The 27,486-nt window shown below is 39.6% G+C and overlaps 2 long non-coding RNA genes across 3 annotated transcripts in view; both read right to left on the reverse strand.

Moving 5' to 3' along the window:
• Positions 1-1,046: 1,046 nt before the first annotated feature.
• Positions 1,047-3,399, reverse strand: LOC114545868 (uncharacterized). Of its 2 annotated transcripts, XR_003690947.1 has the most exons (4): positions 3,308-3,399; positions 2,792-2,845; positions 2,550-2,592; positions 1,047-1,144 (listed from the first exon to the last, which is right to left on the reverse strand). It is a non-coding gene; the product is annotated as an uncharacterized LOC114545868 (long non-coding RNA). The 2 variants fall into 2 exon arrangements; XR_003690946.1 differs by lacking the exon at positions 1,047-1,144 and having other exon boundaries at positions 2,526-2,592.
• Positions 3,400-20,678: 17,279 nt separating this feature from the next.
• Positions 20,679-27,486, reverse strand: part of LOC114545951 (uncharacterized) — an 83,394-nt gene continuing 76,586 nt past the window's right edge. Inside the window, exons 14-16 of the long non-coding RNA XR_003690961.1 lie at positions 23,053-23,233; positions 22,866-22,917; positions 20,679-20,791 (exon numbers count right to left, since the gene is read on the reverse strand). This is a non-coding gene — a long non-coding RNA (uncharacterized LOC114545951). The remainder of the gene's footprint in view (positions 20,792-22,865; positions 22,918-23,052; positions 23,234-27,486) is intronic.

Consider the following 27,486-nt stretch of genomic DNA (forward strand, 5'->3'; position numbering starts at 1 on the left):
GATCATATTCTATGAAAACATCTGATTGCAGCTTCTTAAAAGTGAATATTTTCTAGGTTCTTCACTCCACAGTGACAGTAAACTGAATATCTTTGAGATGTGCACAAAACAAGACATTTGAGAAAGTCACCTTGCGCATTTTTCACAATTTTTTGACATTTTCTAGACCAAACAACTAACTGATTAATCGAGAAACTAATCAACAGATTAATCGACAATGAAAATAATTGTTAGTTTCAGTTATACTCCCTTCATCCTCACACCTCACCTCTGTGGTAGCAATGATGGTGGGTTTGTTGTTTACATATGTTTTAAACATATGTACAATGGTGACAAAAAGAATAATTGTAAAATGCCTTTTACTACTGTGTTTGCTTAAGTACTGAAAAAGTCAAGTATATTGAGTTTACCAGAACGAGCTGAAATGACGTATAATCCATAGTGATAGGCTGATGTAAAGCACAGCAGGGTTTGTCTCTGTTTGTTCATTTTCATAATCACGTGAGTTGGCTTGGACTTTTCCCATTGGTAAAAAAAATTAAGCATTTATTTATATTTTGGGTAAATGTGTTCTTAAAATGAATTTTGTTGTACTTTATGCGAGTTGAGGTTATACTTGTACCACAACGGATGGGTATATAGATGAACAAAGACACAGAAAGGGTTATTGATTATCGTCAAGTCAGAAGGAACAGACGACTCGGCTATTAGACAAATACATCACTCTGAAACGCTGCAGTCGCAATCTATAACTGCCACAACTCAATTGTCCCTAAATGTCACACTGTGGCTATATTGTTAACTGGCAGCTGAATGAAGTGGGAGCCATGAAGCAGAGCAAGGTCCTAGAGAGAATGAAAGGGCAGAAAGACCAAAGAGGAAGAAACTGTCTGAAAGGCACCCACTAGGAAGAAATTGTCCAGAGAAAAGAAAGTAGAGAGAGGCGAGGTTTTGTGGAGACGGACCTTTTGAAAAGAAGGTGGTGTAAGAGAACGATGATGACCTAAAGATCGGGATGGAAAAATAGTTAGGTGACTTACTAACTCATTCTCCTTTGCCCTCTCACTCTCGCTCTTTGATAGTCCAGCCACCTCTCTCTCTCTCTCTCTCTCTCTCTCTCTCTCTCAGACGACACATTCAGGACCTAAAGGAATATGTACATACTGTAGTACTTCAGGGTCCAGGGTTGTTTTGCGTTTGTTACCTAAACAGCAACAGCATCAGGAAAGTTCAATTAAGATGTAGTTTCTAATGTTAAGAGACCTGTAAATCAATTTGAGAGTGACAGAAGAGTTCAATCTTTAATTTTGGTAGTCGGATGACACCTTTCTTTACATTTGGATCCCAGTTTGTGCCTTTAAAGTGTCCTGTTTCCTTGCCCCACACTCAGTAATCAAAAATCTGTCATGCATAAGGCCATCACATTCAGCAATTTACCTCAAGCAAACTAATGCTTAAATTATTGGAAATACACAAATTGTAAAATCTTTAAACCAACAATTTTAAAATTCAGAATTTTGTAATGAGCTAATTTGATGCAATGAGGCATTTGTTATTTTGATTGAGCTCTTATTCAATTTAAATAAACTGCTCCATGTAAATGCAGCTACCGACTAGAGAGGAAATAAAAATGACCATAATTCACTTTACTGCAATGCATTTAACAGCGTAAGGCAATCTGGTTTCCATTATAAATGTGTCTATACAGGCTCATGTTCTCATGCCTGGCAACATGTTTTCAATACATTGATTACTTTCCTCAACCTGTTAATGTTTGAGGCTAAACTGCTTTACAGAGAAAGAGTGTGGTGAAAGAACATGGGAGGTAACTAGTGGCAGAGGCAACATTAGTGATTGCCTAGAGTGGCAAACGGAGGAATGGTGCCCCCCTAATTATATCAATGGATTGAAGCTGCAGCAGTTTCCGTTCCCTGTACAAAGCATTCTGTAAACACTCTCAACTGCTCCAAGTTTTCTATTTGTTGCTACCTGCTGGGTAGCAAAGCAACATTTAAAGCTTGCAAGAAATGCATAGGAAGTGGTTGGAAATATGCAGCCAGAGGCAAACATATGTATATATTTGGCCTACAGGGGACAAAAATTGAGTTGTACACGTCATGAAAAACAAGGGGGGAATGCTACTTGGGTCTGACTGTAATGTAACACAAAGCAGTCCACATAAAGAGAATGGATTCCCCAACAGTTTAATGGCATAGCTATGATAATAAAGGCTTTTCAACTTGTGCATGTACATTTAACACACGCCCATTGACACTATCAACCAGTAGCAACAATGGGAAGAGAAATTTCACTTTGCATACTATTTTAATGCAGGCGTAAGGGATGAAGTGATATCAAGACAGAACATTGTTGCTTTTAAAAAGCTGCTTCTACTCCACACATACAGTACACTTAGATAAATGTTTCCCTATTACAACTGTGGAACCCATTCATAACTAAGTCTATTAATTCATTCATTCCATTCAATGTCAACTAACTTCTTATTGAAATGTTAAGTTGTTACCCAGTATCCTCTGTGTACACCTTACCTGTGCTGCTAAATGTACAACACTGGATGAAAACGGTCACCAACTGCAACAAATGTAAAAAAAAAAATTACAAAATGCCAAAATGTGTTTGCCACAGACACATTTGTATAGTGAGATTCTAGTCCATGTCCAATTTGAATATAATTCCCTGCATTTCCTTGATTTTGCTACAGAAATACAACTTTGCAACAGTATAGAGACAGATCAATAGTAATATATAGATCAGCTAAGCCAAGACTTACTGTTTTCATCTCCACTTCAGAGCTTGGCCTTGAAGGTCCATCATCAGCTGCCATCTTGAAAGGGGAGAACGCAACATACAGTAACATAATCAAAGCAACTTCTGTTTGTGTATAACACTGAGTACACAATAGCAATACATGAAAAACAAAGCTGAATGTAGCACAATGATTTCACAAAAAAAAACACTGCACGGAGAAAAGCTATACAAGTTATATAATAATTAAAGCTAAAAATGTTTGTTTCACTTCTCCTACTCGCTGTCACTCAGAAGGGCAGAATATTAGTATATATGTGGAGGACTCTGCACCTCCGTTTGCTTCGCTGATAATTGTGCGATAACAGTTAAGTCATATTGTTATCAACAAATGCAGGAAGGCCAAAGTCAACAGGGGTTGTGCTCACTGGACTACAGCTGATCTCAGTCAATAGACCTTTAATGACAATTTAAATGTACTGTCTGGTGAATCAGTAGAGAATGTGTTAGAGGGCAGGCCCTGAATGCTCCAGTCCCTCACCGCCGTGGCCTTAGACAGGAAACTGAACCCTGGAGAAGTTGGGATCTTTATCTTAATGTACCTAAGGAGAGGGCAGACAGAGAGAGCACCAGTTACTGTACATAGGGGTGTGTGTGTGTGTGTGTGTGTGTGTGTGTGTGTGTATACATATTGTCTTTGTCAAAGTTTAAGAACATTTACCTCACAATACATTTCAAGGGCACACAGACCAGGGGAAATATTCTTTTTTCGCTGTTACTTTCTTTTGTAACTATCAGTTTGATTAATTTGCTAATCTGAGAAATGTTTTCTTGTTTTGTGACCTTCCTTGTGATTTCCCCAAATCATCGAGCTGCTTTGTGTTTTATGTCTTTTTATCTGTTTTTTCCAACGGCTCTACCGTTACAGGACTGTGATCATCAAGATGAAAATTTTGCTCAGTGAGTCAGAGGGGAGACATTTCACCTGTATGCTAGCAAACTTCATTATACTTGACAGCACTCAAGATAATTATTTTCCACAAATCACATATTTTCCTTTGTAAGCAGCATCAAATAAAAAAAATGAACTTAAGGGAGGTATTATTGTGAATGTGTGACTTTGAATCTTAATTTCTTTATAGGGAATTTTCACCTGCTGTAATCCTCTTTGAAAAGCCACAATAACAAACATGTATTGCCAAATGAAAATGAGTGTGGTTCCAATCCACAGACATGGGGCGAGGAAAGAAGCACTTTAAAAGATTCGAAAGTGTTAGGTGTCAAACACAAGCAGAACAAGGCAAATATGGCATCTGGGAGGTGTATAAAGAGAAAGGTATGGCATTAAGGGTAACTTGTTTTTCATAAACTGACAGATCAGTTCTTCCTAAATGATTGGAACTGGGTACAGCTTATACAATTGCACCAATATTTCAAAGCTCAACTCACATTTACAACAACAATTGCATAGGTGAAGAGGAGTTTGATGAAAGCAATCCTAACCATTCAGCTGACAAATTTGCTTCTACTCCTACAGAGATAATGGCCTCAATTAAACAATTCAACCAATCTATGGAAATGAATATAGCAAAAAAACAAACCCAAGGTCGAAAATAATACAAATGATCCTTTAGGTAACAAGATAAAGAAAATACAGTAGTTCACCCTCGTGTCTCTCTATACGTGGTGTGACTGTACACAATCTGTAGGTTGTACTCATTGCTCATTTCTAGGGTAATTTAGGGCTCCCATTTTCTCTGTTTCTTTGCCACAGCTCCCAATCTCCTCTCTGCCAGGGCCAAATGGCTCTGTCTCCCTGCATCTCTCCTTTAATTTCCTTCCCTTATTCATCCCATCATCCTGCTGCTGTCTCTCCCCCAGCTGGCTCTTGGCCTCTGCCCAGTTGGGCTCTTTGCCCTGGAGGATCATGATGGCCTGGACAGCCATGGGACTTGATCATGTTCTTTTTATTCAGAGACTTCATACTAGATGAAAAAAGGACAGAAAAAGGACAGAAAAAAAGGTGAAGGGATGAGGGTTTACTTCTTGCTGAGTCAGATTCTAATTTATGAAGTTTGTTTTGGTAAAAAAGAAGGCCAGATACTTAGAGATTAATAAAATCAGCTGGCCACATTTTAGCTTCTTTGACTACCTCTGAAAAGGAAAATCCTTTTGCGATTCATGATTGTATCTGTAAGACTTGTCTTTCTGAATTTTGAAAGGATTCTTCTTAAACATGAGACAAACACTCACAGATTTGAAGAGATAAAAAGTTAAGGGAACACTTAAGTTATTACAATTTATCTTGTGGGGAACATTAATGCCCATGTATCCATCCAGCAGTTATTGAGACATTTCACTCAAAACTGCATTTGTCAATTTCATTGTGGCGCTAGAGGAGAAGTCAGCTGATCACCAAACCTGTGATCACTATTTTATGAGCAGCACATGATAGTTCTTCATAGTAACCAATACAATGCTGTGCAATGATATATTTTTTGTCTTGTCATATTGTTTAAAAAGCATAATCTTCTTCTCTAAGTTTGCCACAAAGGTCATAGGGTGTTTGATTAAAAAAGTAGAACAGCCAAAGGTGGCGAAAACAACTTGTATTTTAGATGTGACACCGAGGATTTCATGTAAAGGCTACGACATGGCAAGGTACTATCCAAGTCTTATCTTCTGCTGCTTGTTAGCTGTCTTCAGCTGTACAATGACAGACAGGTACTCGTCAATGTCTCTGGAACTCAGCCACCTGCTTCTTGCTCTCCAGCTGTACAGACATGGCCTCTACCTTCTCCCGTGTGTCACTGATGCTAAAAAAGCTAAAAGTCAGCTTGTTCGCCTGCTCCCCCAACTCAGTGCATTTCTCTATGAGCAACTTGGAAAGACACACTCTCTCTCTCACACTCACTCTCTCTCACACTCACTCACTCACTCACTCACTCTCACACACACACACACACACACACACACACACACACGAGTGACAAAGTGGTTGTTATAGACACACGTGTCTGGTAAATTGAATAGACAGACAGAAACACTTTAAGGATAGATTTTCTGTGATTTTTTTCAAGTCATACAATTATATTAAATGAAATACTCACATGCCCAGATGTTTGTTTAAAGAGTTATTGGTTGCTGTAATCATTCCTCATGTCCATACTGGCCGTGTAGTGATCCATTCCAAGCAGAAAATAAATGGAGAAGCAGAGCAGAGGCAATGCGCTCTTCTTTAACATAATGAAAAAGTAATTAAATAATTCTAAGCATTATTAATACAACTGACATCAACCTACTGACATTAAAACTGAAGTCCAGCTGGTCAATATCAAAGCTAACATTTTGGGAAATACGCATATTCACTTCTTTGCTGAGAGAAAGATTGATACCACTCTCATATCAAAATCAAATCAAATTCATTTGTCAGATACACAATCATACACAGTACAATGTGCAGTGAAATGAATTGAATTGAATTGTGTACCTGTTCCGTCTCAATAAAAACAATAAAATCCATAAAAATAGTAAAATATACAACATGAGAAAATTAGGTGGTGGGAGGGGGGCTAGCCACAGTTCTCATTGAGCAGATGGACAGCCTGAGGGAAGAAGCTCCTTCTTGAAAGGTGAGTAACAGTGATCCAGGGTTCTCTCTCCTCTGTTGGGGCATGTGATGTGCTGTCAAAGGTCAGGTCTGACTCTCTTCAGGTCAGCACTGTTAAAATCCCCGGCTACGATGACAGCTGTGGTGGTGGTTAACGAGAGACTCCTCCCCTCGGCTTTCCGGACTCTCTCGTTCTGTCCATGCGGTGAACTGAGAGGTGATCCGTTGGTTGAATTGCATGGTCCAGTATCGAGGGTGTTAGCCATGTCTCAGTGAGGCAGATGATGTTGCAGTCTCGCATGTCCCTCTGGTATTTAATTCTGGCTCTGAGCTTGTCCAGCTTGTTTTCTATTGACTTGATGTTAGCTAGCAGTATGCTGGGCAGTAGTGGTGTGCGGTGTGCCCTGTTCCTCAGTCTGTTTCTGATGCCTGCCCACCTCTAGGCCTTCTACGTGACCTGTTGCTAGCGTATCCGTTGTTGTTGGTTTTCGTCAAGATCTCGCTGGGCCAGGTTGGATCGGGAGTGAAACTTTCAGGGAGACGGCATGAGTCCCATATATTTAAAAGTGTCTTTTTGTCGTATATAGATGACATAGCTCAGGTTTGATTAGTAGATTTAGTAAAAAAAACAGACGGAGCAGGTACTACGGCTGCTGCACTCATCGGCGCCATGGCAACGATATCTGTATGTTAAATGTGATGCGTTTTTTCAACATTGGGTCGTGTTATAGACGCTGGGAAAACGTTACAAGACAGCCCAAGCTAAATCAAGCATTGTGGAAAAGGGCTACAAAACCCTAATTTCAAATGAGGTTTGGTTGAGAGGCTTGCGAATGCAATTAAAGTCAAGTCATGTTTCATGGGCACGAAAATGAAAGCCTCCTGATGTGGAAAGCTGAAAAAAACCTCTCTGTTCCTGTTCAGCCATGTTCAGGTTACTGCCTTCACTCCAGACAGCACTCCTCTCCCCATCCCCTCTCTCTCTCCTCTCTCATTCAAAGGCTGCTGCACTCAGGTTGGCTCGCCTGGAGGCTCTGATGAGCCAGATGCATTTATTTATACGTAAGGCTCTTAAAGGCCTCATCATGTCAGAGGAAGGCTGATGAGACTCTAGTCACACTGAGGTAAGAAACACCAGCCACTAAAACATTAGATCACAACACCAAGAGGACATCATTGGGCGACTCACAAAAGCAGCCTGGTGCAGTTGACTAACACTGGGTACAGAAGGAGGCGGCTCCTGTTAGCAACACTAATTACAATCCCCATTACAGCCCTGTGAACACAGTCCGTTAAATGGTACAGGTAGGGATGAGGTTATTGTCTTACTTAAGGATTCTTAGGATACCCAATTCAAAAGCACCACCTACAAATGTGGTAAAGCAGACTATGTGAGTCAGTGAGTTTAGCTGGTTAATTGGTGTAGCAGGACTCTCTGAGCTATGGCATTGTGATATGGATCCTGCTAGCAGCTAGTGGTCAGAGGGCCAGGACGCCTCGTTACCCAGAGAATGGTGATTAGCTCTGTGTAATGGTGCCTGTCAGTCCAATTAGCGGCATTATGTGTGACCAGTACCCTATGCCACTAATTACAACCGGGCCGCGAGTGAATCAGAAAAAAGACAGAGGGAAAGAGGTGTCCTGTGAGAAAGCATGTGTGTGTGTGTGAGACTGTGACATGAGAAGGAAGGAGAATGAAAAATGTGTGTGTGTGTGTGTGTGTGTGTGTGTGTGTGTGTGTGTGTGTGTGTGTGTGTGTGTGTGTGTGTGTGTGTGTGTGTGTGTGTGTGTGCGCGCAGACAGATGACCCTCTCTGCCACAGCATCTACCCTGTCATTTCCAATTACAGCGAGCCTCAGGTCTTTGCAACAGCATCACCCAGCTTAGACCTCATTTGCTCGACACCAAGCGTCAATCAGCCATTAACACACCGATTCATGGTGAGACACGACCCACTGTCCTTAATGTAATATTAGGAGCTGCTGAGAGGAACTGTAGGGGCATAATTACATGTATCTGAGGGATGTAACGCCACAGTGCATTTCAATTGAGTCAACATTAAATGGGCATTATTATTACAGTGGACCCAATGAACAAAATGCATTAAGGAACATTAAGGAGCAGTGCTCCAAATATAGAAATGCTGCAAATACTAAAACATGCACAAAAGGCTAAATGGAAGTTGAAATATAGTATGCAGCAGAAGGTTCAACAAGGTTTTCACTTAGAAACGGGTGCTTCATTTTGTACAGCCCTGAAAACCATCACAAGTTTACAAAATTCCACAACAAATACTGCTTTACATGACATACATTACATCTCTGCAATTTAACATGTTTATCTGAATAAGGAAAAGGAACAGACATTAAATTTGCCATTACTAACATTTAAAATCAATAAGAGCCACCCTTTCCTGCTGAAAATGTTTTCACTTAATTAATTATCAGTCCTGGTAGTCTACTGCAGGAAAAAATGACAGTGACAATACAACTCTTTCATTTTCCTCTCTTGGTGTTCAAATTTCCTCCACAGAGAATGTATACATACAGACTAACTTTTGAACATGAATGTACAACTGGAAAAATTTACTATTTAAATGGTATAAACAATTACAGTATGTTTTTCAGTGTGTGTTGTAGATCAGTTGTTCATCACAACCAGAGCCTACTTCATCACAACATGGCAATGTGACGTGCGTCCCTCCTTGCAACCCAACAGAGAAAAAACTGCTGAGAGGCTTTTGAGTGTGTGATTTTGTGTGGTGCTGGGTTTTTTTACCCCTATGTACTGGTGAAGTAGAGTTGTTTACTTGTGAGTTTTACTAGATTATAAAAGTGCTCCACAATGTATCAGAAATATACAATACCTGCATGTAAGCCCTTGTTGTTAAGGCAACAATTCACATCAGCAGCAGCGAGAGGGAAGCTGAAGTGCCGTTAAGTGCAGAGGCTCTTCAGCCTAGAAGCACTGAAATGTGATTCATACTGTGCTCTTTTTCATAAACCTGTGTGTCGACGGCTTGGAAGCTGGTGTATGTGCACAGTGAGTACTATAGCCAAACACATTAGCAGATGGAATTTTCTGCTCTAATTATGGTCGTACAGACAGGGCTATTCATCTGTGTTAATGTACTCATGAAGGACTACAGGTCAGAACAGTGTGAAACAAGAGAGAACAGCATACTCAAAGAGATGAGAAGGTAAGGGGTGGGAGGAGAAAAAGGGGAGGCAGGAAAATATTGTGTACCAGCCAGTCCTGTTTTTGTTTTATTTTATTTTTTAAGTGTTAATCTATCATTAAAAAAAAAAAAGATAATCGGAAATAATGGAAATGTCATCTATATTAATATTTCGTTCATATTCTCATTTTATATATATATATATATATATATATATATATATATATATATATATATATATATATATATATATATATATATATATATATATATATATATATATATATATATATATATGTATATATATATTGGACTGAATTCAGGGAGGAATCGGTGAAGTTAATTTAATGTTTTCAGAGTTGAAAATGCAACTGTGCAATGTAATGCAATTATGTATATTCACAATATTTGTTTCTATGCAATGTAATGTATGCATGCAATGCATTTGTAATCAAGCCAATAAAACCAAAGCATTACACTTAATCACAATTTTGTGCAAATGTGCCATCAAAAGGCATTGCACCCTGATGCTCCCCCATGGCGATGGGCCCTGTACCAACTGATACAGGACAAGAAACAATGTCAGAATCTACCTGAAGGGCTCTCCCACTGGGCTCATACCGAGGACTATGCTCAGGTTGTTCCTGACTCGCTCCATCAGGTAGCTGAACAGGGAGTCAGAAGTCTCTCCACCACATTGTCTTTGCATTGTATATCTAGAGGTAGAAAGACAACAGAAACATGCTATAGAAATTAGTATTAATATATTTTTCTAAAGGATCTCACTAAACCCAGACCGTATGCTGCTGGTGGACCTAACGGTAGAAAAAATGCAGCATCAGCTGTGTATAAAACTAAGCTGTAAAACACTTCAACCCTGATATGTAGCTCACCGTGTCAAGATTAGTCACACCTGTTGTTTTTAGCACTTCGAGCTGTTCACTGCTTTTAATTCAAGGGGGTGGTACCGGCTTAGACTCCAGTACACTTTTTCCTGCTTCCTACGTTACATCCAATGTTACATGACTGCTGGATATACCAAACAAACTTTTCTTCACTTTCCAGCAGGGGCGATTCTAGGATCTGACCTTTGGGGGTGCTCAGCCCCTAATGAAAAGTTGATAGCAGTTAAGCTAGGGGGGTTTGGGGGCATGCTCCCGTAAGATTTTTTTTTTTTTTAAACCCTTAAATCATGACTTCTTGTGAGTTTTGGGGAAAGAAATAGACAGATTGAGATATGCAATTATAACAAACTATCAACAGATTTAAGGCATCTGCTGTGAAAAAAGATGGAAACTACAAAGCATGATTATTGCAGCACACATACCCAGGGGTGTTGGACTGGGGGGGGGAAGGGGACTGAGTGCCCAGGGCCCTCATGTGAGGAGGGCCAAAAAATATGCTAGAATTCATAGCTTTGGCTGCAGGGAGGGGCCCATAGAAAATGCCTTTCACAGGGCCCAGAATTTGGAGCTACACCCCTGCACATACCTTGAATGGTAAAATAAGCCTTAACATATTTTTAGACAAGATTATTCATGTTTTTTTTCTGCTGTTGATTTTCAACTTTTTCATCTAATCTAATAATGCCTCTGAACCAGATGGGGAAAACACAACATCTCTTTTTCTTAAGAGCCTAGTCCTCCATGAAATGCATATGTAAATATAATGTGAATGGAATGTTTTAAGTGTTTTTGCCCGTATAATATATGTCCACTTTCTCACCTGGTTCTTCCAGGGCCCTCTCTTTGTCCACTCTCTCTCCATCCTTCTCTCTCTCTCCCCATCCTCCTCTCTCCCTCTATTTCCTTCCCTCCGTCGAATCACTGACAATCACATACAAAACATTTTGTAATCAACTAAAAAATAATCTTCAAATAAAAGAGAAAATAAAACACAGTAGTCCTACTATATACATGTCTTATAGGCTACCTAGCCATTTTCTCACCTTGTTCATCTTGCTCTCTCTGCCCTTCTCCCTCTCTATTCTCCTCGCTCCTTTGTGCCGTCAACCAGAAGGCAAATGTAATTAACTAATCAACAGAGAATGCATTGTGTAGGCTACCAAAGTAGAGCTGATGAAGGTCTTGCTACTCATGAAAACATGTCTTTTCGCTTTTTTCTTTTATTTGAGCCGCTTGGGTAACTTTTTTTTATTTTGGCGTTTAGACCATTGACATAACACAAAGGTTTAGACCGTTTAGACTCGTCTTTCTCCGTCTCTGTGTACTTCCCATTTCTCCTGTCACCGTTTGTTTATCTTTGGCGGCGCACTGTGGGACGGACTAGTCCATTTCATTGTGAAAGTAGGGGGTGCTGACCTCTCTCAGCAAGCAGGGCGCCTGCAGCTGCTGGGGGCGCTGATCGGCCAATTCCCCACACAGTGAAATGATAGAAAACAGAAAAACGCTTCGCAGCACAGATGATTATTTATAAATATTTATTTATTTAAGTTAAGTGGCTGCCCGGTTCGCCCGTGTCAAAAACCGCCACTACTTTGAGCACTAAACGATCTCACATTATCACAATAAGGACTTTATTTTCAGGGGTGCTGAGATGATATTTAGGGGTGCTTCAGCACCCCTAAAAATAGCCTAGCGCCGCCTATGCTTTCCAGGAGCACAAGCGGATAGCATACAGGAACATCGCAACTAGTGTGTAAGTTTGCCTGTAACTTTCACCACTGAAGGCATCAAAACTATGAATGAACACATACGGAATTATGTACTTAACAAAAAAGTGTGAAATAACTGAAAACATGTCTTATATTTTAGATTCTTCAAAGTAGCCACCCTTTGCTTTTTTTGATAACTCTGCAAACCCTTGGTGTTCTCTCAATGAGCTTCATGAGGTAGTCACCTGAAATGGTTTTCACTTCACAGGTGTGCTTTGTCAGGGTTAATTAGTGGAATTTTTTCCCTTAAAAAAGCAAAGGGGGCTACTTTAAAGAATCTAAAATATAAGACAGGTTTTCAGTTATTTCACACTTTTTTGTCAACTACATAATTCCATATGTGTTCATTCATAGTTTTGATGCCTTAAGTGAGAATCTACAATGTAAATAGTCATGAAAATAAAAAGGAAACGCATTGAATGAGAAGGTGTGTCCAAACTTTTGGCCTGTACTGTATAACCTATAACTATTTGCGTTAGTAGTAGTCTATACAGTGGAGTTGCATATGAAGTGGTTTGGTATCCTTCTGTAAGTAATTTTGGGGTACAATTGGTTTTGAAGAATTCTACAAGCAGCAAATACCACAGGCCAAGCAATCAGCCCGTTCCAAACAGGCACATTTCCAACGGGCTCTGTACTAGATCCTGTTGATTTAGTGTGATTGTTATTTTTAACTTGTAAATGACCTGTTGATGCAGATGATCTGACAGTTAAACAAAGGCTGTATTAAACTAATCGATCGGACTGCAGAGGCTGACTTTCAGTCACAGTTTTTAGACACACTGTCTGAGAGGAAGTGTCTCGAATGACAATTTGATTCTTGCATATTTGCATTGTTTACTCTGTGGCCTTCATAACTCACAATAATATTGTTGCTGCCAAGTGACAACCCTACTGTTAAAATTCAGAATTATTCAAGTAGCAAGTACTTGTCGAGTCAAACTCTTGGAAGTGTCAATCCAAATGAATAGAAACTTTATAAATTGGGCTTTAGGGCTAAAAGACCTTGGATAAGTAATTCCATGCAACTTAAACCAAATTGCTCTCGGTAGTGGGTACAATCTCAACCTGACACTTGTTGATTGTTGATTATGTAAAAAAGAATGATGAAAAAAGTGCTTCTGGATGTCTGTTGGCAAGGACAGAAAAATCACCTTCTGTAATGCAGCTGACTGAAGAGGATGAGAGGAACTAACTGTACAAAGGCAGAGGTAATTCATCAAAATGGTAATTAAGGTCATTAAGTCAGGGGCCAAACTTCTTTATCCTGTTATTCCTTCAAATAACTGAGGAAGTCATTAACTACAAATTGTGTCCATTGTCTGTTAAGCAGGTCTTTCATGGATCTTTCAGATTGGAGAATACATTTATGGGCTTTGGACAGTCTGCATCTTGCTTTTACACTACTGAAGTGTCTTTGAGCCATTACTCTAACTGCTCTAGTGGAGCTTGTCACCTTCAGTAGTAGAAAAGTAGTATGAGGTACAGTATTTCTCTGTTGTGGATACAAACAAGCTGCTCCTGCTGTACTCCTACTGTACAGCAGGAGTATGCTCCATCAACCTTTTCAAGATTTGAAGGAAAACAGAAAGCCTGCTTATCTCAAAGAGATGAATAAATACAAATTACCTCTGTCTTCCCATACAAAATGTCACTTTGTTGATATTGGAGTCTTGAACAAAGATGCCGTTAGAAGGGAGCTACTTTTAGCAGGGGACCAAATATGAGATGACAGCAAATAACTGTGACAAATGGCGTCTGTGTAAAGTGTTCTATTTAGTGGAGATCAGCAACATAAGGGCGGCAGTCTGAGACAATTAATATTTAATGTTCAGACAGTTACAGCAATATAATTCACTACAATTATGCGCAAATTAACGTATTTTACTCAGTCTGAGGCACAACAATCTTTCTCTATACTTCTGCTATCTGAGGCACAACAATCTCTCTCTATGCCTCTGCTATATTGTAGTGCCGGTGATCATTCCACTTTCTTTGCAGAGAACTACTTCAGTGCAATATGTGGTGAAGAAGCAGCAGCGTTAAGAATGTGCGAGTGGAGCCATGGTCTTTTAACAGGAGACTGATTAAAGGTATATAAGCCCATGGTTCGATCTTATCTGATTTCATTTCCGTCTGTGGTTCCAGTTTTCCTTGCTTTAATTTCTTAAGAGGTTAGGGTGATTTCCTGAGTTGAAGGCATCAGATGTAGTCATGACATCAGTGAATGTGCAACACTGATGTAGTACCAGTGTGTGTGTGTGTGTGTGTGTGTGTGTGTGTGTGTGTGTGTGTGTGTGTGTGTTCTCACCTTGTCTGAACTGCATGTTGACTACTACTTGGAATAACTGGTGCTCAGATAGAGGTGGAATTTCTTAAGACAGGCTCTGTCTGCCCGACTGAGGGGTAAACACACACACACACACACGGATAAATACACACTTAGGGCCTGTTCTGACCTGGTCCTGAGTGATCCAATCACAAGTGGAAAGCTCTAAGTAAGTGTGTCTCACTTGGTAGTAGAATGTGTCTCCAAATGCGTCCTGAGTGACCACTTCTGATTAGATCTCACTTCCCCGCTCTACGTATATGCATCCAGGCCCTCAGAGAAGGCCTAATATATTCTAAAAAATTATATTTAAAAAGTCGTCAGTTGTAAATTTATTTTATCAATTCATAATTTGACAATCAACATCTAAACAAAGCATTTTTAAGGAAATAACCCCCTGCCTATTCAGTTTGTGTTGGAATGTGAAGAGATAAATTAACTGTTGACCTATCAGAATTTAGCTGTCTCTGCAGTTGCTAGGAAGAAAATGCGATGCTTTCAGCTCTGTGATTGGTACTATCAATTTACAGAGGGCCAATCAATAGTTTTCAATGACAGTCAAATTGACCAATCATATCTTCACTCTAAATCACAAGCTAGCACTGCCAATATACTAGCTAGCTAGCCTGTTGGTTCACGATGGAAGCCAGAAGTAATGTTTTCGCTGGTGAGGAGGACCATAGTTATGAGGAGGACATTGTTGCGAATTTGTTATCCCCGCCCAGACCAGCTCCAAATGTGGTCTGAGTGATTGGATCAATACGTCCTGAGTGCGTTTACACTTGTACTTAGAGCTGTCCACTTGTGATTCGATCACTTAGATCAAAACAAAACGATCTTCACACACAGATACAGCAAGCATGCTGTTGAAAATATGGAAAGTAAACTAAACACTTGCACACTGATTCATCATCTTGGAAATGTACTTCCGTTGATGCAGACTAGGGTCTTACTAACATTGAATGGTGACTGTGGCTCAAAGGTAGAACGGGTTGGCCCTCAACCACAAGATTGGTGGTTTGATTCCAGGCTCCTCCGGCCACATGTCAAAGTGTCCTTGAGGGTGTCCACTGCTCATTGCAGAGTTTGAATTTCACTACATTGTACAGTACGATTGTATGTGACGAATAATACAGTTTCTTTCTCCTTATCATCAAAGACACTATATTATTTAGCATGCGATAAAATTTGCAAACAGTTTTGATTAACTGCCAAATTCCTTCATTTTTCCACAATCAGTGGATCTGAATAGCATTGTCACCAACCTTCCACTCTCTGTCCCCAAAAATGGTTCAGATAAGTTTAATGGATTTTCCATTCACACAAACCCACAATACCCACATCTACATACAAACTAAATGTACTATAACAGAAATGTACTGTACACAAAAGCCATCAGTGGAGTGTTGATCCATGTTGTTTCTATAGTAATGTACTGCTATTGATTTGCGTGTGGTAAAGTGGCAGATTGACAGCAGTGTGTAGAGAGCTGAGGCTGGTGCTGAAAGGCCTTCTCTCTTTCAACTAGAGGGTAGCTCTTAGCTGCACATCATACTGTGTTTTTCAAAGGAGCTTCTAACTGGGCCTGAATCATAAAACTGGCAACAGTGAACACAGCAAATACACATCAGAGTACAGCAGATGAGGACCTCTTATACTGATTGTGGTAATGTGCTAGATTGACTGGACACAATGTGATGTGTGGAACTGACGCTGTGGATTGATGAATCAGGGAAATTTTCTGCACTGCGTGCCCATTTAAACATGAATAAGAGTGTGTGTGGATGTGACGCACTGTGTTCAATGGAGTCTCGAAAGCGCACCAGCATCTCCAGCTGTATACATCAATCTGTCAGTTAAGATATTACAATTGATAGATTCTGCAAGTCCACCACGGTCCTCCCGGACGGTCGCTATTGGTCACGGCTAAAGACCGCGGGTGCAGCTCATCCAGTTAATAGGGCAATAGCTTCAATTGAACCAATCAAATTGATTGTTTACCATACATGGACAGTTGGCTAGCAAGAACAACATAAGAGAGATGCAGGAAGCAACTGACCTGCTACTTTCTAGCTACTAATTGTACCAAGTCAATAAATTAGAACAAAGTACCGATCCAGGCTGATTAATGATCACCTACACATGTGCATGAGAATGGCAATGAATCCATTTAAGCCAAGATTCAAACTACTGGCAGGGGAGAGACAGACAGGAAGTAGAAAAAATGAAGAGAAAAAGGTCTGCTCAAGCTCTGTTTGCACTTCTTCTAAAATAGGCCCTTTTTAAATTATTTTATTGAGAAGATTCTGTTTTGTATTCTTTTACTTGAAAATGTCATTGTGCAAGGACTAATTTTATTGATGCTAAATATAGCAATTTGTTTTCCATACAAGTTTAATATGTCTGTTGTTTTATGATTTTATTTGAGAGACGTCGCAGTAGACTATAGGACGCAATTTAGACATTAATGAGGACCGTAGGAGAAATGTTTTGTAACTGCACCTCTTGAATTTTAATACCAGGTTCGGCTTCGTCCGCTCCTTTTCGGACAGACTGAACATATTGTTTGTAACACTTTATAGATATTGTTTTTTCTTTTGGTGTGTTGCTACACACTTATTGTGTTTTTATATTTATTTTATCGTTATTTTTTGTTCGAAATAATATTAAAGAAATAACTGAATACCCCTGCTCTAATCCCTCATCTTATCTGTGAGGCCATTATTGTGTGTTCAGTAATAAATGTACCAGGTATTGGCGGTTGAATCAGAGCAGGATTTCATTTAGGCAGTCAGGCCGAATGCAACGCTGTTTCTGATTTAGGCTGATAAAGTGCATTTATTTTTGCATTAAGATCTTGCCTAGTGCTTTTTTGGAATGATAAAAAACATGAAAGTAAAATAAAGGGGGAAAGCAGATGCAATCAATAATATGCCAATGAGATATAAATGCCAAAGAGGCTGATATGAAATTCTCCCCTCAAGACAAACAACAAACCAAACGGAAATGCTATATTGCCACCACAACCAAAATTACAATGAAAAAACCAAGAGAATATCAACAGTATCCATAAAACTAAAGAAATGATAATTACTTGTATATCACTGAAAAGAGTCACAGAATATAAATATCTTGGCATTTGGATTGACGAAAAGCTCTTCTTCAAATTTCACATTGATAATCTTGTGTGCAGACTATTTCTACAGAAACAAAAGCATATTACCCATATTTATAGGAAAAGGGTTGTTGAGTTTTCATGTCTGTCTTGGACTATGGTGATGTGATTTATAGACACGCATCATCTTCAACTCTTAAATCTCTGGACTCAGTCTATCACTCTGCCTTGAGATTCATAACCAGTCATGCCTATGGAACACATCATTGTATTTTATATGAAATTGTTTGGTGGTCTTCTCTCCAAGAAAGACTAGATGCTCACTGGTATCACTTTATCTATAAAGCTCTTGTTGGAACACTACCATACAGAACTTCTCTGTTACTCAGAGGAACATTATCAGACTCGCTCTGCTTACTGGCTTTTACTTCATGTTCCACAAGCTCGGTCTGAACTTGGAAAAACTGCTTTTAGTTTTAGTGCACCCGATGCCTGGAACAAATTATAGCATTTCCTCAAAATCAACTAAATTGTAGCCTCGTGAGACCGTCCTGATCTCGCGAGCTCCAGTTTTCCACTCGCAGATCAGTCTGGCATCTTGAGGTAGAGAAAATTTGGAGCCGTTAGCCAAACAACCGAGCCAATCAGCGTTGGTTTTGAGGCGGGTTAGGTGGTGATAGACAGATGGTTTATCCAATCAGCTAACCAGTATTTTCAGACAGCGGTCCGGGAACCTGAAATGGTGCCTTTTATTCCTAAATTCTCGTTACACAAACGGCAAATATCCTTTACCGACATGTTGCTTGCTTGCTGAGCTAACGAGCTATGCTTCGCCTGCAGCAGCAGGGGCGGGCTTGTGGTTGTATTTTCATACTCTTCGTGGATCTGATTGGTTGATTTGGCCCGTCTATCACCAACATAGGTGATAGACAGATGCTTCATGCAATCAGCTAACCAGTATTTTCACCCCTTTCCAAAAGTTCTCCAACGGAAAGTTCCAAGATGGATATGCCGAGCAAACGTGAAGCAATCCATCTGGCGGAGTCAGGTTAACTAAATTGTGCCTCTTGGACAATTTAGAGATCTGGTTTTAAAGCTGCAAACTTCTACTTGCAAAAACAATCTGACATTTACAAAAAAATGATAATCATCTCTCTAGTTGATAACAAGAAGCTTTTCTAAGACACATTATTGTCTCTGCGAGAATAACAATCAATGCTGTATTTTAAGGCAGCAAAAATATTATTTACAATTAACACCTAGTATTAGCCTGTGTTAACTGGAGCTAAAGACAAGTTAACACCCATTGGATCTGATAGTGGACTTCAGTGTCATACACATATTTGTTTTTCTTACACAGATTGAAAAAAAGCATCCTAAATTCTAATTGGTAGGCCTTGAAATACATAGAAAAAGGCAGATGAACATTAGTTTATACCATTTTCTGCCTCTTAATTAATATTGATTTGACCATGACAATGTAAGCTATAATTATGTAAAAAAATATATAATTACTTGCAATGATTTCAATTGAGCCATAATATTTCACTAACTAATTGTCCATGAAAAATGTCAACCCAGTACTAATGTATTCTCTATATACTGATCTATAACTGTGTTGAAAGCCTCCCATGGAAATCATGCTCATATCAAGATGTGTTATTGTAGTGGGAGAAAATGTGTAATCTATGCTTATGCTGTAGAGTGGATAATAATGAGGCGATTACCCACAACGATAGATAGGACTGCAGTGCTCAAACAGTATGGATATTCAAATATCCAGCTGATAATATCACAAGTCTGGAGGGAAAATCAAGTGGAAGGAGCAGTAAGACAACTTGATTGAGCAAGTGGGAGAAGAAAAATACACACAAAAGAGATACTTGTTACCTGACCCACTAATGGATCCTGTCTGAGGATGATGTTTTTTGGGAAGCCTGGGTGAACTCTCAGCAGACTCTGAAAACACCCACAGGGAGGTAGGGAGGTTGACAGAGAATGAAAACAGATACATAGTTGAGTTTATCCTCATTGAAATGTGAATAATATAACTGTGAATGGTAAACTAAAGAGCAAATTGAAATCTTGGAACTGGAAGTTTAACTGAAGAATGTATACTAGCACTGGAGAGCAGTAGAATGTGTGTTAATGTAGATCCATGCTTGATGTTGATGACCAAACCCATTGGGACCTAACTTGGTCTAATGGGTCCTGCTCGGGTTGAGGATTGAGAAAATCAGCTTTCAGTCAGACTTACAGTAGCCACTAAAGATACTGGTCCTGGCTTTGGTATTAAGGGTTATTGGCTGGCCGGCGAACTGCAGTTATCTACAGCAATGTTTCTTTAAGTGCTCTCCATTCCCCACACCAGACTATGTACCTTTGGAGACAGAGCCTTTAGTGTTGCAGCCCCATCCCTCTGGAACACCCTCTCTGCAGATATTTGAATTGCTACATCCAGTGGACATTTTAAAAAAAAACCTCCTGAAACACCACTTGTTTACCACAGCCTACAACCTCCCTTAGTATAGCCACTGTAATTCTGTAAAGTGTCCTTGGGTTTCATGAAAGGCGCTATATAAATACAATGAATTAATTTTCCCCTGGTATATTCTCCATCTGGTAAGAGTCTCTGATCTACAGTATGTCAAAGGGTTGTAGGACATTTGGTGTCTCCAAACCACAGAGGGAAAATTCATTCACCCCTTTACCTCATGATTCAGTAGAAGAAAAAGTTCAGAAAACAAGTTATTAGAAATGTTGCTGCTTTTAGCCCTTCATATAAGTAAAATGACTGTAAAATACATTAACATAATTGTACTGAATAAAACAACATGATGAATAAGAGCACATCATTTTTGAATTTGGAGGGCTGGAAGCAGCAAGATTTCTTGTAGCTTTTAGTTTAATGAGGCAAAGTGGTTTGAGAAGTTCAAACCTAAAATAAAAATTGAAAAAGATTTGTCTGGTGTGTCTAGGCTGGAGTGGGAAGAAAACAAGTTGGAACAGCATAATACAGTTTTAATGTAGCCTGAATCTCCAATGGACTTCTTGTCCTCCTTAATCCCATGTAGCTTTTGTTTGATCATGGTACCGTAGATCTGCCTGATCTGGGACTCCTGCATGTGGGGAGAGGACAGGTCTGTTTAGGTTTTGTTCATCTTGTAAATTACATGGATTTCAATGTTATACTGGAAAAGAACAAGAAAGCAAGAACAGGAAATGCATTAGGAAGGGCATACGTACATCAATGAAAGATGAAGGAGAGTAACAAATCCATTTCATGTTGTCCACTTCACATATTCAAGAGGCCAGGCAACTCTATAATTATATCCTGAATGCAATATGGCTAAAAAGCAAATTTATCTGGTTTCTTTGTGGCAGTAGAATTAGCAGGCACGAGATGAGATGAGAAGAGTGGAGAGAGGGAGAAGCGAACAAATAAAGGAGCTGAAAACCAGAAGTGAGAAAGGAGAGAGCCTGTGACAAGTGGCGGAAGTAAAGAGACCAGGAAAGGTTGAAAGGAGCACAACAACAGAGATGAAAGACCGCCAGAAAATGAAAAGAAAGACTGAAAAGAGACACAAGGTGTGCTGGAGAGTGGAGAAAGAAACGAGTGGAGAGAGCAAGGAAAGTATAAAAAAGCCAAATGAAAAAGAAGAAGAAAGAAACTAGAAACAAAAAGAGATTGAGGAAATCTAAAAAGGTGAGATGGGGGAAACATTTTCAGTCAGCCTTTCAGTCAATCATAATCTCCTGGGTGCTGGATATGAGAGAGAGAGTGCAATTTTGCAGTGGTTATCATTATCATCACAGCTATAATCATAATCAGGGTAATTCCAGTGTGGGGAGATGGAAAGGCGGATGGAAAAGGGTGATGGAGGAGGATAAAATGTCAGATAGGAGGAACAAGGAAATTACTGGCTGTAACCATGGTGAAATGCACAGGAATAGGGTTGGTGGATTAGAGAAGAACAGGGGGTGTAGAAAACTAAAATGATTGCTAAAGAGATTGCTAAAATGATTATGATGCTCTTTTAATTAAATTAGTCACAATTACCAGGTTTACAAAGCCTGGGTTGATAACAATAAAGTTAGTTTTCAGGGCACCACAATGCAATGGCAACGTAACAAAAAAATAACATAATGAGGATGTTTGTTCAGCTACAGCAAAGAAAGAGGTCTAAAACCCTTTCAATTCAGTGACCCTGTTGAAACAACCCTTTTATTTTGCATTATTATTACAAAGAAAATAAAATTATTTATCAAACAATACTGGAGAACTTCCAAGGCCTTGGCATTTTACGTAATGTAATGAAGCATACAGCTATAGTAAAATAGGGCGTATAAAGTGTAACAGTGAAAACACACTGGGCGTGTAAGCGTTGTGTGTAGCTGCAATAACGCACCTATTTTTATTTTGGCGCCCAGGTTATCCAGTCCGTCCGTTCATACCGGGCGCAGAAGGGCCGTGTCGGCCCGCGCGCTGCAGCGATCGTTTCGGTGTCACCTCTATTTCTTGCGCGAGATGCGAGCAAATTTGCCAGGCAGGTAATTACATACAGGAAGACCACAGTGCAGCTGGATACTATACAAAAATAAAACACATTTCAAAATAAAACACCTAGTTTCATGGTAATTTTGGCTGTCTTGACTTCTCACAGTGAGACGCGATCAGGCATGGAGAGAGAGGCCGACGGACGTCAGAGAGAGTGACACACACACACACACACACACACACACACACACACACACACACACAGCCACATATAGGCAACAATTACCACATTCCCAGGCGCGTGATCAGGCACGTATCTGGAGGTGGTGATGGCGCAGTGTATATGACACATACCTTTGATGTGGGAGATCCGGGTTCGATTCCCACTGTAATACATCAACCAATGTGTCCCTGAGCAAGACACTTAAGCCATAGTTGCTCCAGAGGTGTGCGACCTCTGATATTTAGCAATTGTAAGTCGCTTTGGATAAAGGTGTCAGCTAAATGACATGTAATGTAACGTATCAATGCTTTACTAGCTATATGAAGCCGGTGTGTTTTCACTGTTAAGTTCATATTGACCAGAAATGTGAGTCCTGTCTCCACCAGGGGGCCCCACGGACAGGAAACAACAGGATAGTAAAGATACAGAACATTTTAATTGGAAGTATAATTGTAATATCAGTAAGACACACCTATGAAAAGGAATCATCATACATGGTTCTTGTGAGCAATTAGTCCCACACACTGAAAAAGAAAGTTAAAAGTAATTATGGAGGGAGGGGCACTAAGGAGGCAGAAAAGTGATAATTTCTAACAGTAAGCTCACACACACCTACACACAGACCTCACTTGCCCCCTCACCAACATGCTCTCTCTTACCATGGTTGTTGAAACAGAAGCCGTAGTCCAGCGGTGGCTGGGAGCCAAAGTGGTCAGGTGCAGGTATGTTAAGGTCATCCAGGCAGCTCAGCTGGTGTTTCCTGCCTGCTGGCACTAGCACACCTTTGGTTCTCTTCTCTTTGTGGCTCTCCACCATGACCTGGATGTTATTAGAAGTGATCTGGACAGTGGTTGGAGACACAAAAGGAAAGACAAAAAGATTCATAGAGAAACAGATTAGGCTATGATAATAAGTGCTGATTAAAATTTACATATTAGCATATTACTGAAATAACTGCAGAAACTAGTCCCTCCATTGAGCTTACTTGTTACTAAATATTAACATCTACCAACTACTAAGTGTAACTGCTCCATAAAAGACTGGTGAGAAACTTGACCTCATGGAAAATAACACTCTACTCACTATTTGATCAGCTTAGAGTGAATAGAAGAGGGAAATTGGACAGGTTTCATTCATTCATATTTCTCTTTTTTTAACACATTGCACAGCTAAAAACGATGTATATTGTTGTATACTGTATGTCAGTATATACAACTCAGTCCTCCAGGAAGTGAATACATTTTGAGGTGTACAAGAGGGACTGATAATTATAGATGCATTATGACAACAGATTTGTTCTATTTTTGCAATGCATTTAACAAACCAATATTTGGTGACATAATACCAAATTACCATAACAACAGTGAGACATTAGAACTAAAACTAAGTGAATTCAAACTCATTTAAAGAGATCCACAAAAGAACAGCATTTAATCCACGAGGCATCAAATTGTTTAGTTACACTAAAATATCACTAAATTGAAGTCATTTGTCAGATCAACTACAGTAAATAACCAAAAGATTTTCACAGAGCTAACACAGTTCTGAAAATATATTGAGACCATACCATACAGTATCTCCAAACCCTCTATTAAAATAATACTTTAGGGCGTCAGAGTTCCTAAAAAGCCACACAGAATATCCATTTTCAGAAACAAATAGAGGCTTTGGAGTAAGGTATTAAAATGGGTGAGAATAAAAGAGTGAGGGGGAAGGAGATGGACTGATATGGGCAAAATGATTCAAGCCAGGTGAAATGCATCAAATTGGAGAAGATAAGGGGAGAATAAGAGAAATTGAGCTATTAAAAGAGGTGCATGACTGATGAAAAAACACCTAAGGAAGAGGGAGAGTGAAGCACTCATGGAGGCTAGAGAGAGAAGATGAATAGACGTGCGGATGAACAGAAGGAAGGAGAGTGGATGAAGGATTGAAAGTTGGAAAAGGCAGATAAATAGAGAGAGAGAGAGAGAGAGAGAGAGAGAGAAAGCAGGTGTAAGATTCATGGAGAGCACTTATCCCGAAATAAATATGAATCCGTGGCAGGAAATGAGACAGATGCAGAAAAGAGAGGAGGGAAAAATGGAAGGGAGAGAGCTGCCAGGTTAGAATGACTCTTGCTCAGAGTAGTTGCCTGGGAAAGTTTGGTGGTAATGGTGATGGATGTGGAGGAGGAAGGTGGGGGGCCATGCGGTGGGGGTTGTGGTGACGAATGGTGATGATGGTGATGGTGGTTAAGGTGTGTGTGTGTGTGTGTGGGGGGGGGAGGGGGGTGATGAGTGCCTCCATCATCCCTGGCTCTCTAATAGCTTCATCAGAGCTGTCCAGCACTGACATGACTCAGCCTAATTGCGGCGCCTTAGAGCAACGCTTCACTTTTACTCTAATTGTAGTGAAGCCGAGATGGAGGCTATTCAAAGTCGTCACGTGGTCGGATGGAGGCAGATGCTCTCTCTCATAAACACACACACACACACACACACAAAGAGAAGAGAAGTAGCACACGCACACTTAACACCTGTACTCATTCAACGTAGCATGGCTGCATCTCATGCTGCGAGTGAGGGCAGCTTGTCCAAAGTTATATTTAGCTGACAAGTGAGATGTGTGTGCTAGCCTGTGCATACAGTACGTGGGTGAATTTTTGTGCGTGTGTATCCATAGATTTGTCCATGACTGTGTGAGTTGCCTGTTTGACACTGAATACTGTCCATCTAGTGGTACTATAGGAAAGACCAGGACAAGGCTCTACTTACAAAAAGTTTTTTCAAAGAGTTATTTCAGCAATTTAGTATTGCATATATATAAAGTAGGGGGACTCAAAAGATACAAATAAAAAAAATAGATTAAAAGCAAACAGACTTTTAGTCCCAAATATTTGTAAAGCTCCAAAAACACCGGATCCTAAATTTCCCATAATGCATCCAATACCTGCTTGGTAAATGCCAACATGTTTCAAACCCCATGTCCCAAATTTGTAACACAGGCTTTCTGTTATATGTTTATTTTTCAACTAACTCAGTATCCAGCTGGGCTAGCCCCGATGACATCATCAGGTAACACCGTAAAGTGAAATACCACCCAAATTAGTAATTACAATATGTTATTCACATGGCCTAGAAAAAGTTAAATTAATATGTGTGAACATGAGCTACTCTCTCTAAAAGCCAGAAAGAAGAGAAGTAAGTCTCAAACTTGTGATGTCATCAAGTATAAAGTATGGAGCTTTTCCATAGACAATGACAATATTATAGTTTTTCTTTCTATTTTAATTGGATAATGCAAACTATGCATTGCCCAGATTGGGCACTCTCCACTTGGGCACTCAGAGTTTTTTTTTGCATCTCTCCATCACATCTTTTATTATGTGTATATTAATCTGTATTATTTGTATATGTGTAAACCAATAAAAAGTAAAAGTAGAATGATTTTGTGAATGTTTGTTTTCTTTTTCTTTTTTAATATCCAAATGAGCTTTATTCTATTGTAGTATTCTAGTCCTGAAACCAAAAATGTTCCTGTATACTTAAAACATCCCCCTGGGTGCTCTCAGTGTCATCTATAACATCTTTCCCAATTCATTGTCTATGAAGCAGTTCCACACTTTATACTTGATGAAAACACAAATTTAAGTCTTAGCAAAGCCATTTAAAATAAATATTATATACTGTGCAGGGTTTACGTCCATGTTTGCTTTTAGTAGTCTTCTAGGATACAGAGAAATATAAAAAGTGTTGCAGATATTAGCAATACGATTTTTTTCACACCATATGTACCAGTACACCTTCCATTTCAATTTAGAAACTCAATATGGTTGGACTGCAGCAACTGTTGCTTGTTGGTTTTTTAAAGTGACATTTTGTACACTGTTTAGGCTAAACGTTCTCTGATAAGCAGTCAGTAGAGTAACTAGACTGACAAACGGGGGAAATGGATGAAAGGATGAACAGAAAGTGGGATGACATGAGACGGGAAGGATAAGAGGGGAGGGATGAAAGCATGACAGGAGAGAGAAAGACGGAAGAGATACGGGATGAAGGGTAAGAATAGAAAGAGACAGATGAAAGCATGAGGGGGTAACAGGGATGACAGGGATGAAGTGAGATAGGTAACATGTAATGAGAAAAAAGGAAAAGATAACGGGAGAAGAGACAGGAGGGTGAGGAGAGAAAAAAGAATAGGATAAAAAATAATAGCAATCTACACAACTAGACAGAACAACTTAACATAAAAGTAAAGTAAGTCAAATATGGCATTACTGATACATTTATGGAGATGAGGTTGTGACTGTGGGCGAGCAAGTCTGGCAGCAGGTGGCCGTCAGCTTGTACGGTTTATAGTGCCAGGTGCACATATATACACACAGACTCACACATATACATGTACACCACCTGAGGTCAGGTACACAAGGCCAGACGGTTACTCACTTGGCCGCATAGCACAAGCTCTTTGGCAGCTTATCCTCAAAAGAAGACCAGGTTTTGTTCTTGGTGTACCCTCAGTGTGGGTAAAATAGTGTTTTGAAAGAGTTCAGTATGAAAGAGTTCAATGCATAAAATGTTAAGACAATGTCGGTGCCTGTTAAGAGAGGCAATTTCAATTTGTTGGACAAACAGGCAGCAGGAAAGTTATACATTATTCCCAGCCTGTGGTGTGTTTACAGGTGCTATTTTACACTTTAGTAACATTTAGTAGCAGCTGTGAGAATCTTAAAAACATTGGCTTCTTGTGTCTTTCTGCACCCCCAATTAAATGAGGGAAAGTACAAACATTCATAGAAATGTAATCCATAAACATCACCGAAACAAAATGTGTGACAAAGATTATTTTCCATCTTGTCTCACTGTCTGCAGTGCTAGGCAGCCATGAAATACAAAAATATATATACTGTACAAAGCATGAAACCTACAGTAAATGAGCAGGTGTGCCAGTAGTACAGGTGGTACAACCAAGCAACATTAGCATACATTTGGAGTCGTATTTCTTACCCTTATAATTATTATATTCCTGTAGATGTAGCTATTTGACCCACTGTTAATATGAAAATATTGATTGTACCAGCTTTAAATAGTGCTTGCAGTGCTTCAGCAATG

The sequence above is a fragment of the Perca flavescens genome, chromosome 19, assembly GCF_004354835.1.
Source record: "Perca flavescens isolate YP-PL-M2 chromosome 19, PFLA_1.0, whole genome shotgun sequence".
Taxonomy (NCBI): domain Eukaryota; kingdom Metazoa; phylum Chordata; class Actinopteri; order Perciformes; family Percidae; genus Perca; species Perca flavescens.